The sequence below is a fragment of the Macaca fascicularis genome, chromosome 9, assembly GCF_037993035.2.
Source record: "Macaca fascicularis isolate 582-1 chromosome 9, T2T-MFA8v1.1".
Taxonomy (NCBI): Eukaryota; Metazoa; Chordata; class Mammalia; order Primates; family Cercopithecidae; genus Macaca; species Macaca fascicularis.
The window spans coordinates 76,632,341-76,645,607 of NC_088383.1; the positions used below are offsets into that span (position 1 = coordinate 76,632,341).

The 13,267-nt window shown below is 45.0% G+C and overlaps 1 pseudogene; it reads right to left on the minus strand.

The window, feature by feature from the left end:
* Nucleotides 1–11,921: 11,921 nt before the first annotated feature.
* LOC102141114 (large ribosomal subunit protein uL18 pseudogene) lies at nt 11,922–12,830 on the minus strand (annotated as a pseudogene).
* Between the last annotated feature and the right edge of the window lie 437 nt (nt 12,831–13,267).

Consider the following 13,267-nt stretch of genomic DNA (forward strand, 5'->3'; position numbering starts at 1 on the left):
GGAGGCCCATGGGGGATCCACTATAGGCATATTGTCTTCTGTTGGAGGAGGGGTGTCCCAACCCCCCCCCCCCCCACATTTTAGGACTTTTTCTTTTCAGTGGTGCCCTCTTCAGGCAACCAGAGCCACTGCACTTGCTAACCCTATCCATTTCCGTAGTGCCCAACACATTGCACATAGACTCCACAGCCTTCCCTACACAGACACCCCATTCGGGAGAAAATACCTGTCTAAGATCAACCAGCAAGTAAATGGCAGAACCGGGACGAGAGGGAGGGTCCCATTTTTTGGCCTAGGAACTTTCTTCCATATCTGCCACCCTCTTCCCCATTGAAGAACATGCTCAGAAACACTGACATCAACTTGGTGGTCTGGGGTGCGATGGGGAAAGCTCTGAACTTGCAGTCGGAAGCTCTGTCCGCTTGCTGTTTGCCCTCTTGTAACTCCACGGTTCTGAGTGTCTCAAGTCTCATTGGCAAAATGGGAATAATGAGGTCTACCTCGTGGGTTGTTGGGAGCCTGAATGGCCTAGAATGTAGGAAGGACTCCATACATAGTTTCAAATTCAAATGCACAAAGTCATCATTGTGTTTCATGGAAGGATGTGGGTCTTTTAATTACATGATTAATTTACTTGGCTTTTTGGAATTTTCCAGTTTTTTTTTTTTTTTTCAGTGAGCATACATTGTTTCTCTAATAATAGAAAGTTCTTTTAATTTTAATAAAAACGTAAACAAGCCCAGCGTGGGGGCTCGCACCTGTAATCCCAGCACTTTGGGAGGACAAGGCAGGCGGATCGTCTGAGGTCGGGAGTTTGAGACCAGCCTGGCCAGCATGGTGAAACCCCATCTCTATTAAAAATACAAAAATTAGCTGGGTGTGGTGGCAGGCACCTGTAGTCCCAGCTACTCAGGAGGCTGAGGCAGGAGAATTGCTTGAACCAGGGAGGCTGAGGTTGCAGTGAGCCCAGGTCATGCCATTGCACTCCAGCCTGGGCAACAGAGTGAGACTCCGTCTCAAAAACAAAAAAACAAAACAAAACAAATCCCAAAAAACATAAACAAGAGGGTCTATGCTTCTCAACTGCTTCTTTAGTACTATTCCCATCAGTGCAGGAAAAGAAGTGATTGGGATCCAGTCTCTCATATCAGGCTTCACACACACCGCCTGCCTCACCTGGTGCCATGGCTTGGGCTCTTGAGGAGGTGGACTCTGGGACAGAGATTTGCATGCAGGGGATATACTGGGGAACATGGGAAGGCCTGGACAGAGGATGAAGGTTAATTGTAGTGCGGTAGCAAGAGAGGTCTCAGCCAACCCTGAGGGGAGCTCGTAGCTGGGATGCCCTTCAGAGTTGGCCTGGATTGAGCCCAACTCTGGCTCTCTGTGTAAATACTGCCTGTCTGTATCTACACCCCAGCACGAGTCCTAAGGTGCAGGCTACCCCAGGGGGGAGCGTGGTCTTGTGTGCAGCTGATACCTTAAACTATGTATGAGCCATCAGCAGCTGTCACCCTACCCCAGAGGGACTCTGGGTGGTACATTCCAGCACCCACTATACTGAGATTCAAGCTGGCCCTGCAGGAGGCAGCAGGAGCAGAAGCTGACTCTTGACAAAAAGGAGCCTGTCCCTGCCTGGGCTCTCAGACCCACGTGCACACACCTGACTACTTGCCATCACATAGGTGGCCACAGAAACCAGGAAGCTTAGAAACGAGGCATTTCACCAGCTGCATCTAAGCTCTTCCCTTTCCCACTTTCCCCATCAGAGCCCAGACACTTCATCCACAGGGCACCTGGGGATGCAGGCACACAGCTGCCCACCTGAGGAAGTCTAACCCTCTTGCCACAGGACCTTAAAAGAGTGCTGTATGTTGAGCATCTTCTCAAATGCTCAGGAGCACTGGATCTCAAAAGGAAAGTCTGCCTCTCCACACCTCTGGCTCCTCCCAGGAACTCTGTGGGGGGTAGCCCTCCACCTTCTATCGGTCACACCTGGGGCAGGCATCTCTTTATACAGCTATTTTCACGGGCTGCCTAGACTTGGAAGCAGCTCACTAGTATACTGAGTGAATCAGTTAGAATGCTTTGGGTTGCAAGTAATAGAAAGCCTGCCCCAAACTAGTTGCTGAATTGGATTTTTTGTTTTATTTTGTTTTTAGAGATGGGGTCTCACTTTGTTGCCCAGGTTTGACAAACTCCTAGGTTCAAGTGATTCTCCCACATAACTCTCTCAAGTATCTGGAACTATATGCCTGTACCACCTAGGACTTCAGCCCGGCTTGCTGAATTTGACCTTGGGAGGTATTGCCTGGAGCTGCTGACAGCCATCTTACCCCAACTTGAAGCCTGAAAATGAAGACAACTGGAAGAGAGTAGGGCTGAGAAATGGACCAAGACTGCTCCCTAGTGACAATTTGAAATCCTGGAACAAGCTGCACCTGAAGCTAGAGCTATGTTGGGCTTTTTGGGAGTATGGTTCAATGAATTCTCTTTTGGCTCAAGCCTGATGGGTTGGGTTTTCAGTCACTGGCAACCCAGAGAGTCCTAACAATAGGGCGGGCAGTTGACTTACCTCCACCCCCACCTTGCCTGACCTAAAAACTCCTGATGTGTTTTGTGCCAAGCTCAGGCTTTCAGCGAGAAAGCTGTTTCCCTGCCAAATGCTTCTGCTTGGGGGTGCTGAAACATGGGGCCTGTTAAGAAGAAAAAACCAGTTGTCCATAATGGGTCAAAGTCATATGGTCAGGTGATCTCTTCCACCTAGGTAGGAACATGGTCATTACTGTGAAATGCTGGAGAAGGGGGTGCTCCAAAGGGAGGCAGAAGAGAATGGCAGGCAAGGTCCCCCCTTATGAGGGCATCAGCAGGGAGCTATGCATGGGTTACTCCCTGGGGAAACTGGGCCTGGCTGTTGGGAATGTTTCCCAGGAGAAGGCATGGCTCTGCTGCACATTCCCACTCAGGCCCTTCCTCAAATGGCTAAATAAACCAAAGGGCTTTGCTACGTATTTTTCATTCCACATACTATTTGCTCTGCCTGCCTGCCTGCCCCAATTTGCTGGCTGCCCCAGCCAGCCAAGTTTAACCCAACAGAGAAGTTCTTCCTACAGAATTCAAATTAATCCCATAACATGTCAACTGTTCCACTGTGTAGCTTTGTGCCCAATTCAGCAGATACTTCTGAACATCTTCAGTCAGGCCCAGGTTTGATCAGGCCCTCCGTGAGCAATGGTGTGAATTAGATGCAGCTCCTGTTTCTCAAGGAGCTCAGAGTCGGGGGAGGTAGGATGTGAAAGAAATGAACTATTACACAAGGTGGAGAGAAGTAAGGGCAAGTGAGAAATGGGGTTGGAGCCCTGTGTTTTCAGAATTTTGGGGAAAGGGGTATGTGCGGAGGTAGGGTTGGCAGGATTCACAGTGAGGGGTGGCTTGGGGCTTACCCTTCAAGGGTGAGAGTTTCACTCTGGGGAGAGGATGCAAGATTTCTGGGCTGAGGGGCAATGAGAGCTGAGACACAGAATGATCCAAGGCCACGTGTTTATCCCTTCTTCTGTCTTCCTCTGGTCATGTTTCCACCACTGGGTTTCTGCCTCTAAAACTCAAAGGGGATTGTGAAAACATCATACTCAGGGGGTGAAGGGGTGAAACTGAGCCTTCGTGGGTCACATTATGGCCCTTCTTCCTAATTAAGTTCTTGTGTTTTTGGTTAGGACTCTTCTTTCTTTGAGCCAATCTGACAAGCTCAAAGCGAAGCCAAGAATTACATGTCTTTATAGTAGCATGATTTATAATCCTCTGGGTATATACCCAGTAATGGGATTGCTGGGTCAAATGGTATTCTAGTTCTAGATCCTTGAGGAATCACCACACTGTTTTCCACAATGGTTGAAGTAGTTTACACTCCCACCAACAGTGTAAAAGTGTTCTTATTTCTCCACATCCTCTCCAGCACCTGTTGTTTCCTGACTTTTTAATGATCACCATTTTAACTGGTGTGAGATGGCATCTCATTATGGTTTTGATTTGCATTTCTCTGATGGCCAGTGATGATGAGCATTTTTTCATGTGTCTGTTGGCTGCATAAATGTCTTCTTTTGAGAAGTGTCTGTTCATATCCTTTGCCCATTTTTTGATGGGGTTGTTTGATTTTTTCTTGTAAATTTGTTTAAGTGCTTTGTAGATTCTGGATATTATCCCTTTGTCAGATGGATAGATTGCAAAAATTTTCTCCCATTCTGTAGGTTGCTTATTCACTCTGATGGTAGTTTCTTTTGCTGTGCAGAAGCTCTTTAGTTTAATTAGATCCCATTAGTCTATTTTGGCTTTTGTTACCTTTGCTTTTGGTGAGTTAGTCATGAAGTCCTTGCCCATGCCTATGTCCTGAATGGTATTGCCTAGGTTTTCTTCTGGGGTTTTTATGGTTTTAAGTCTAAAATTTATGTCTTTAATCCATCTCAAATTAATTTTTGTATAAGATGTAAGGAAGGGATCCAGTTTCAGCTTTCTACATATGGCTAGCCAGTTTTCCCAGCACCATTTATTAAATAGGGAATCCTTTCCCCATTTCTTGTTTTTGTCAGGTTTGTCAAAGATCAGATGGTTGTAGATGTGTGGTATTATTTCTGAGGGCTCTGTTCTGTTCCATTGGTCTATATCTCTGTTCTGATACCAGTACCATGCTGTTTTGGTTACTGTAGCCTTGTAGTATAGTTTGAAGTCAGGTAGCGTGATGCCTCCAGCTTTGTTCTTTTGGCTTAGGATTGTCTTGGCAATACGGGCTCTTTTTTTGGTTCCATGTGAACTTTAAAGTAGTTTTTTTCCAATTTGGTGAAGAAAGTCATTAGTAGCTTGATGGGAATGGCATTAAATCTAGAAATGGGCAGTATGACCATTTTAATGATATTGATTCTTGCTATCCATGAGCATGGAATGTTCTTCCATTTGTTTGTGTCCTCTTTTATTTCATTGAGCAGTGGTTTGTAGTTCTCCTTGAAGAGGTCCTTCACATCCATTCTAAGTTGGATTCCTAGGTATTTTATTCTCTTTGAAGCAATTGTGAATGGGAGTTCACTCATGATTTGGATCTCTGTTTGTCTGTTATTGGTGTATAGGAATGCTTGTGATTTTTGCACATTGATTTTGTATCCTGAGACTTTGCTGAAGTTGCCTATCAGCTTAAGGAGATTTTTGGCTGAGACGACAGGGTTTACTAAATATATAACATGTCATCTGCAAACAAGGACAATTTGACTTCCTCTTTTCCTGATTGAATACTCTTTATTTCTTTCTCCTGCCTGATTGCCCTGGCCAGAACTTCCAACACTATGTTGAATAGGAGTGGTGAGAGAGGGTATCCCTGTCTTGTACCAGTTTTCAAAGGGAATGCTTCCAGTTTTGCCCATTCAGTATGATATTGGCTGTGGGTTTGTCATAAATAGCTCTTATTATATTTGAGATCAATACCTAGTTTATTGAGAGTTTTTAGCATGAAGCGCTGTTGAATATTGTCAAAGGCCTTTTCTGCATCTATTGAGATAATCATGTGGTTTTTGTCTTTGATTCTGTTTATATGATGGATTACATTTATTGATTTGCATATGTTGAACCAGCCTTGCATCCCGGGGTGAAGTCAACTTGACCATGGTGGATAAGCTTTTTGATATGGCGCTGGATTTGGTTTGCCAGTATTTTATTGAGGATTTTTGCATCAATGTTCATCAGGGATATTGGTCTAAAATTCTTTTTTTGTTGTTGTGTCTCTGCCAGGCTTTGGTATCAGGATGATGCTGGCCTCATAAAATGAGTTAGGGAGGATTCCCTCTACTATAAAGACACATGCATATGTATGTTTATTGTGGCACTATTCACAACAGCAAAGACTTGGAACCAACCCAAATGTCCATCAGTGATAGACTGGATTAAGAAAATGTGCACGTATATACCATGGAACACTATGCAGCCATAAAAAAGGATGAGTTCATGTCCTTTGTAGGGACATGGATGAAGCTGGAAACCATCATTCTGAGCAAAATATTGCAAAGACAGGAAACCAAACACCACATATTCTCACTCACAGGTGGGAACTGAGTAATGAGAACACTTGGACACAGGGTGGGGAACATCACACATCCGGGCCTGTCGTGGGGTGGGGGGAGGGGGGAGGGATAGCATTAGGAGGAATACCTAATGTAAATGACAAGTTAATGGGAGCAGTACACCAACATGGCACATGTATATATGTGTAACAAGCCTGCACGTTGTGCACATGTACCCTAGAACTTAAAGTATAGCAATACAATTAAAAATAAATAAATAAATAAATAAAGTCTATTAAAAAAAAGAATTATGTATCTTGAAGCATCATGGTGGTTTCTGAACCAGCCTGGTACGTGAAAACCTGCTGGCAAATATTGCAGCTACTAAGTCTACCTGTCACAAATTGGCCACGTTGGATGACATTAGACACAGGCTGTGATTGTTGCCATCTCCACATTGTAGGTGGTTAGGTTTTGAGCACAAAGGATTTGAGAAGAGGGGAGAAATAAACCTGTTTCCAAAACAGGTGATGATGGTGGGGACATAGGAGCATGGGCTAAGTGAAGGTATGGTCTAAAAAGGAGAGAGGTAGGTAAAGAGGTGAAGCGGATATAGGAACTCTATATAAGAACATAGAAGTTGAATATTGTATTGAAGCTGGTAGCTCTGCTATGTGATCTGGGACCACCACACAACTTCTCTGTTCTTTATTTAGGAAGGATAAAAACATTGGAAGCTCTGATAGTGGATGGTGATGAATTAGTGATCAAATACTGCATAACAAATCCCCCAAAACTTTGTGATTTAAAACAAAAAATAATCATTCATGATCTTTCACAGTTTCTATGCATCAGAAATTATTTGTGACTTGGCTGAAGTTCTAGCTTGGGTCTCGTGAGGCTGCAGTCAGATGTCAGTCCAGGCTATACGTATCTAAAGGCTTGACTGGGGCCTTTAGACTGGCTCAATGGCATTTCACGGCAGGACTCAGTTCCTCTCCATGTGGGCTCCAAGGCTTCTTGAGTATCCTCAAGACATGGCTGCTGTCTACCCCAATGCAAAGTATCCAAGAGACCAAGATGGAAGCTGCAATGTCTTTTATGGTCTGCCCTTGGATGCCACACACTCTCACTTCTGCTGCGTTCCATTGGTCACAGAGGTCAGTCCTGATTTAATGTGGGAGGGGACTACCAAAGGCATAAATATCAGAACATGAAGATCACTGGAGGCTAACTACCATAGTGCTCCCTCTAGCTGCAATGATGCAAGACTCTCCTACGTGCAAAATACACTCACCTCTTCCTAAGCTCCTCAAAAGCCTCATCCCATTATAGCATCAACTCAAAGTCCACAATCTCATCATCTACAGCAGGTCCAGGTATGGATAAGGCTGCTCAGGGGCAATTCTGCAAAAACAATTCATTTGATGGTGAAAGGTACTGGGGAGCCAGGAGGGATCTGGAATAGGGTGGAGTGGGAAGCAAAGGATAGGGGATTATATGCAGCATAGCGTGATAGGGCAGAGAGTTCACTCTCCGTGTACGAGTCTGAGAGGTGAGGCATCTCAACGTGGCCAGGGAGAAGGGAGCTTGAGGGACTGAAAAACGGGGTACTTCAGACATTCCCAGAACCTCTCAACTCAGTGATCACTGAAATACAGAAAGATCTACTTTGTGTCTCCAAATCAATTTTCAATTAACTCTTTATTTCAAGTCCTGGATAAAGTCAATTCCTTTATCCAGAGGATAAAGAGACTTGACTCCCATGTGTCCCCTGTCTTTCCATCCCAGCACCCCTGACCTCTGAGCTTTCTCTCCTCCCTGCTCAGATGGCCCCAGCCTAAGCCTCTTACCCTCAGTTTTTGGAAAGGGTATGAACAGAACTTCCACCACGTGGAAGGCCAGGCGCTCTCACCAGCCTCTGTCCTCCAACCCACTCTGCCAAGGCTGACCCCTGGCTTCTGTTTCTCTTCTCATTCTTTGGCTGTGACCCACACACCCTCTAACTCTGTAAGGTCTCTACCTGCTTTCCCGCCAGCCAAGGTGCTCATTGTGCAAGGGTGAGGGGGGTGGAATGATGGGAACAACATAGTGCAGTTATGAATTCCAGTTCACTAACTCAGGAGTGAAGAAGCAGGACTGTCTCTATTCTTGCCACTCAATTTAGATTTCAAGGCCTTATTCTGCCACCATGGTAGAAACATAATCACTGTCAATATGGAGTCTCTCTCCTTTTCCATGGTGGCATCTAACTTTCTGGAGGCTCAAGTGGCATCCAGGCACCGGGTCTTCAATGTCTTTTGTGATGCGCATCACTGTACCTGTCCTTCTTTATTGGTCCCTGCAGGTTGTCCCTTTGCAGGGCCCTTGCTGATTTGCTCTTCTTGTCTAGTCCCACACTGCTCTTATGAGCAATAGGGTCATTCTGTTCTTCAGGTCCATGCTAGTGTTTGGGAAAGCTCTGCAGGCTGACTAGGACTTTGCTGCTGGAACAGTCCATGAAGCTATTTCTCTTGCCTGGGGTCTTACCACCTCCCTGTGCTCTCTGGATAATGGGACCCAGGTCTTGTCTCCTCTCAGGTCCTCCAGTTCTCTCTGGGACCCTCTTCTGGAAACCACCATTATATATACTCTTGTGGCTCCTGACCTCTCTCAACTTTCCACTCCACCCCCAAGATGGGGGCTCCTTTACAAATCTGAGAGATGGAAGCATTACCTTGCTCATGTTTTCTTCCAAATTTTGCTGGTATGGGGATTTTCTTCTGCCTCACTGGCCCAAGACTTTCCAACTCAAAGTCAAGAGACTCCTTGCTCTGCTTTCTGGGGTCACACCTTTTCTCTGAGACAATGAGCACAGGACAGAATTTGGGTGGTGATGAGAAGGAAAGGGGCAAAGTGTGTAAAGGAGAAATGCCAGAGGGGAAAAACATTGGTTAATATTTTCAAACACTAACTTCTGTCAAGTTTCCCCTGAAACTCAGACAGGACCTGTGAAGTCCTGCTACCAGTCACAGACAGATCCAAAATGAGAATCTGGAGCCTCTTTCTGCACGCCCAAATACAGTCTTTGATCACCTATTTGACTTACGCTTAGGAAGGGGTCTGGGCACAGAAATGTATTTGAGCACATGGTCTGAAATGAACCCCTCACTTGGGTAGGCAGTTGACAGCAAAGATGCCAAGGGAACCTGACGTCTGGACAGAGAATGATGAGAAGACATTCAAGACCACCAGTCTGATCAAACCATCCCGGGAGAGGAAGAATTTCAAATAAGTTTCCATCAATTACACATGAATATTGGGGGGCTGCGAATTGCCAGGCAAGCACTTTGGGGAGCTCGGAGGAAGGCAGGTAAGCCAGGTCATGGCTGAATCTTGGGGACCAATGTTGCCCTGGAGGAAATCTGGGGGAGAAGGCAGTTCTGATGAGGGGTCAGGAAATCCTGTGAGATAAAGGGGGGTGGGAAAAATGGAACATTTATTATAGAGGAGAGACTAAGATCTCTGAAGGGCTTCCAGGTAGGACTTGCTCTAGGATTCCCTGTAGGATCTTAGGAAATCAGAGAGTGAGACTTCACTGCTGAAGGAAAAGCTTAAGGATTTGAAAATGTTTGGAAATGGAAAGACTTCCTTAAAAGTAGCGAGGTCACTGTCGGGGGATGATGACGCAGAGGATGGATGAACTATTGATGGTGAGACAGACCCTTGGATGGAAGATCTCATGAGAACTCAGAGGTCTCTGCCTTGCTAAGATGTCATGATTCTTCACACCCACTGAGTTCTGATACCTCCACCTCATTCATTTCCATTCCGCTAACCCATACCTGTGATAACTCAGACAGGTGCTGTCTAAAGACATCACTGGCTGTGAAAAATGAGTTTGCTGAGAGATAGAAAGTATACATGAGATCACAAGGGAAGGGCTTGCCCTGCTTATGAGAACAGACTGTTTCTGAACCTTCCTTCATATGTAAGTAATCACCATGGTAATTGACATCATTGTTCACTCTCAACTCACTACAACTTACCTCCTCCTCTTTCCAAGAAAATTGAGGTCATCAGGTATGAATTCTCAATTCCCAGGCATCCTCACCATCAGGTCTTGCCCCAGCCAGACTCATCCTGCCTCCTTCCCTGCAGCCTCAGAGGATGAAGTGTCTCTCTGTTCAAAGCCAACCAGCCCATCTGTCTCTTTGACCTCCAATTCTCCTGCCTCCTCCAAGAGGCTACCTAATCAGTCTCCTTCCCTCTCCTGGATCTTCCAGGACGGGACTCTCCCAGTCCACTGGCTGCTTCCCCTCTGCCTAAAAATATACTGGAGCTCTCACATCCAAAAAATGAAATCTTCCCCTGTCTTCCTCTAGCTTTTATCCAAATATCCCTTCTCCCCTTCTCATTCAGCCCTCTTTAAAAAGTATTGTTGATCCTTGAACTATGTGGTGCCTAGGAGTGCTTACCTGCTGTGCAGTCAAAAATATGCGTATAACTTTTGACTCCCCCTAAATTTAACCAATAGGCTACTGTTGCCCAGAAGCTCTACCTAAAACATAAATGGTTGATGAACACATATTTTGTATGTCATATTTATTATATACTGTATCTTTATAACAAAGTAAGCTAGAGAGAAGAAAATGTTAAGAAAATCATAAAAACGAGAAAACATATTTACTATTCATTAAGTGGAAGAGGATCATCATAAAGGTCTTCATCCTTACCATCTTCACTATGAGTAGGCTGGGGAGGAGTAGGAGGAGGAGGAAGGAAAAGTATGGGTCTTGCTTTCTAAAGGGTGGCAGAGGTGGAAGAAAATCTGCTTATAAGTGGACCCATGCAGTTCAAACCCAGGTTGTTCAAAGGTTGCCTGTAGTCTACACCTGCAGTTCTCCACTTGCCCAGCATTTACTCAACCTCAGTCCACAGCAAACTGGTCAACAGGAGTTGCTCGTAACTGCTCTGAATGTAATGATCCTGATTGACAAATCCAATGAGTATTTCTCAATGCTTAGCTGCTGGTTCTCACTGTTAATTTTAAAAAGTATTGAATGCTTCTCTTCTGGAACGCTCCTCTCCATGGCTTGTGATAGCAGGCTCTTTAGGCTCACCTGAGGTCTCTCGCTGTCATCTCCGTCTCCTTCAAGAGCTCTGTGGTAGCCAACTTCCAAGATGGTCCCCAAAGATGCCCACCTCATGGAGTTCACCTTGCATAGCCACCTCCCGCATTATACCAGTTGGACAATATGACCAATAGAATCTGACTGAAGTGATGGTATGTCACGTCCAAGATTAGCTTATAAAAGACAGTGCAGTTTCCACTTGGTCTTTCTCTCATTCTGTCTCATGGATCACTTACTCTGGGAGAAGCCAGCTGCCGTATATTGAGAACACTCAGACTTTCAAGTGTCTCGAGAGGCCCACTTGGCACGGAACTGAGTCTTCCAGCCAATAGCCAGTGAGGAATGAAGGACTCCAATTAGCAGCCATATGAGTGAGCCCTCTTGGAAGTGGAGTCTCCCCAAGTTGAGATGACTGCAGCCCTGTCCATCAGCTTGACAGCAGCCTCACAAGAGAGCTTGAGTCAGAATCATCCAGCTAAGCTGTGCCCAGATTCCTAAACCTCAGAAATGGTGACAAAATAAATGCTTGTTGCTTTAAACTACTAACGTTTTGGGGCAACTTGTTACTAGGAGCTAGTAAGACTGCCTTTTCTTGACCCTATACGTGAAGTTCCATGAATGTTGGTGAAATGTTGTTATACGATCTAATTTCCGCCAATGGGACCTGAGGAGTAACCTGCCGGGTGTTACTGATTTGTTGTTGTTGTTGTTGTTGTTGTTGTCAATAAGTTTATTGTCTTTATCTGAAAAATTCTCATAGAAAGTTGGGTTAGCTCTCAGCAGTCCACTCTTGAACTCTGAAAAAGCTTGCCTTCTTTTGAGCTACCTGATCTTTCTTCTGAGCAAGGGACATTTTGGCGTAGTACCACCTCTTCTTTTTAACTTCTTTCTTGGGCTTCTTCTCCTAGGCTGGATTCTGTCGTATGAACTTTCTTATACATGGCAGCATGAACTTTCTTATACATCTCCTCCATGATGTCTGGGGTTACGCTGTTCTTTATGTATTGACAGAACTATTCCTTGTGAGCATCTTCATCTTCCTCCATTAAGTAGCAAGAGTAATCTCCAACATGCTGGCCCATGATATGCTTCTGGTGTACTTCTGCATTAAATTCCTTGCTTTCAGAATCATAACCAGGGAATCATTTGGTACTGTGAGCGATAGACAAGCCTCCATCCACACCTCCCTTCAGGGCCCCCAAAACTTTATTGCCAGTGGTAGTTCTAGCAAGGCCTGCATCCAAATAGCAGGTAAAGGCACCTGGCTGACCATCAATGCCTTCCACATTGTATTCATCTGCAGTCACCTCCGCTTGGCGTTCACAGATCTTACCCATGCCAAACTGACTGAGAAGACTGTGGGCCAGCAGCAGGCCAGTACAATACGTTGCAGCATCATTTGTCAGGCCAATCTTCACGCCATATTTTGGCAGTTCATGTGCATATGCTGTGCAGGCTATCATATCCCCTTCTAGATGGGAGTAAGCAATCTGACAAATGATATCTCTGTTTGTTACACAGACTATCATCCTGTATTTGGGTGTGTCATGTTTATTTTTATCCTGTATCACCAGTGTTTCTGAGCATAGTAATCAGTTTTACCCTGTCATCATCTTCTAAATTTCACTTGGTACCTCTTAAAGTAGGCCTTATTCTTAACAACTTTAACAAACCCCATCCTGTGGAACAGAGGCTCGACAGAGACCTGCAGGCCCAGCAGCGCTCCTGGGTGTTTTGAGAAAGGTTTCTCTCTCTGATAAAAAGAGGGAGATGAGTAAAAGACTCTCCTTCTGCCTTCTAGCTTTTAAGTGTCATCATGCAGGTGTGATTTTGGAGCTACACAATTTGCTATTCTGGAAAGTACATTTCCCTCCCCATTATCCTCCTAGGATAAGGTAAGCATGGAAAATATGCCCTTCTTGGGGGCTGAGTAGTTTTCCCAAACTGTAGAATTTTGCAAGCCCAAGAGTTAAATCTTGAACAAAGTTTAAGTCTAAGAGCCTGATATTTTGGGGGGAAGGGGAGGTGCAATATAACTAACTTTAAAATGTAACAGTCTTCCTGATTCTGGACAAATGCATATACCAGTAGCCTCATCCATAGTTTTAACTTTAA